Here is a 2,041-nt window from a genome sequence, read left to right on the forward strand (position 1 = left end):
TCAATAAGGCACCGGCTTGCTATCCAATCAGAGCACGCGGACCGGCAGCCGCAGCTCCTGATTGGCTGCCGGTCCGTGAGCTCTGATTGGCTAATGAACCGGCGCCTCATTTAAGATACCCGCCGCCGGAGCTGCAAAGACCGGACTTCACGAGCATTGAGGGGCAGGAGAGGCGCTGCGGTGCGCTCTCCTCCCCTCACACAGCACAAACAGGCAGCGGTGAGCAGGGGGTACTGTATATCTGGCACTGTGGGGCAATGTATATCTGGCACTGTGGGGGCATTTGTGTATCGGGCACTGTGGGGGCATTTGTGTATCTGGCACTGTGGGGCAATATGTATCTGGCACTGTGGGGGCATTTGTGTATCTGGCACTCTGGAGCATTGTATATCTGGCAATGTGTATCTCGCACTATGGGGGTCATATGTGTATCACGCCCCATTTTCATTGGCCACGCCCCATATGACATTTGGCCACGCCCATTTATTGGGCGCACGCACACAGTACCTATAACACATTTTTTCTACTTGCACCACTGGCCATAGGATGAGGAATTGCAAACCAAAGACTTTAGATTAGGGGTGGGCCGGGTACGGCCCGCGAACCGATCCTGCCTGGCCCGCTGTCCCCCACCAATGCGCAATGACAAGCAGCCCGACTGGCTGAGCCGCTTGTCATTGCGGTACAGCAGCTCCGAGAGATGCGGCGCCGTTGAGGAAATCCCGGTCACGTCACATTGGCTGCTGACTGGGATTTTCTTTCTGACATATCAGGCGCTGGGTGGCGTGGGAGGCGGAGCCACAACAAGAAGAGTGTGGATCTGTGCAGCGGCCAGCAGATCTATCATGCAGGCAGCGGATCTCTGTGCAGCGGAAGCTGATCTCTCCAACAGACAGTGGATTATCTGTGCAGCAAAAAAAAAAAGAAAACATCCAAGGTTAGTAAAGGGATAGCTGGTGCTGCCTGTTGAGGGGGGCTGGGGTGCCAAGTAGGGGGAGGAAGCAGCAACCTGTGTCCAGGGAGGGAGGGAGGCGGGTGTTTAAAAGTTACTCTCCAGGGGAGGTGGGGTAGAGACTGCTTTATGAGTTCAGATGAGGGGGGGATAGAGAATGCCTGATCCCACTCCCTCTGCAGCCAGATCCCAGACACCACCCCGTCAGGTTACACTGAGCATCCCAACAACAGTGCAGCCTGACCAGTGACCACCCCCTCCCCTGATGGAGCATGAGCTGCGGGCAATACTGTCTGATCTCCCTGCTCCCGCCAGAGTTTACGGTAAGCCGAGGGCTGTAATGCCTGACCCCCTCCCCATCTCCATGCCGCCGCTGCAGTTTAAAGCCGTCCCCTGATCTTGTTCTTGTGACCCGCAGGCTGTAACGCTCAAATTCCCCGCAGCCGCAGGAGTTTACTGTGAGGCTGAGCCGTAATGCCCGAGCCAACTTCCCCTCTCACTGCCAGCGCAGCATCTTAAAGTCCAACCCACCCCAAAGTTTACAGTGACATGCGGGCTGTAATGCCCGCCCCCCTCTTCCCTGCCACTGCCATAACTTAAAGTCCACCCCCACCAAAGCTGACAGAGATCTGTGTCTGTAATGCCTGATTCCCCCCTCTCCTCAAAGTTACAGTGCAGCCCGACAACCTACCCTCCCCAGGATAAACTGAGCGCACCAACATTCATGTCCTCACCCCCATTCCCTTCCCCACAGAGGTCACAGTGCTGAGGGGGAAAGGAATGGGGATAAAAGGGGGACTCTGCCTGCCGTAATGTATAAAAGGGGGCTCTGTCTGCCGTAATATGTAAAAGGGGGCTCTGTCTGCCGTAATATGTAAAAGGGGGCTCTCTCTGCCGTAATATGTAAAAGGGAACTCTGCCATAATGTGTAAAAGGGGGCTGTCTGCTGTAATATGCAAAAGGGGACTCTACCTGGCGTAATGTGTAAAAGGGGGCTTTACCTGGTGTAATGTGTGTAAGTGGTGCTACTGTGCGGCGTAATTTGAATAATGGAGACTACTGTGCAGTGTAATATGAATTGGTATTATT

Source organism: Pseudophryne corroboree, chromosome 4 (assembly GCF_028390025.1).
Source record: "Pseudophryne corroboree isolate aPseCor3 chromosome 4, aPseCor3.hap2, whole genome shotgun sequence".
Taxonomy (NCBI): domain Eukaryota; kingdom Metazoa; phylum Chordata; class Amphibia; order Anura; family Myobatrachidae; genus Pseudophryne; species Pseudophryne corroboree.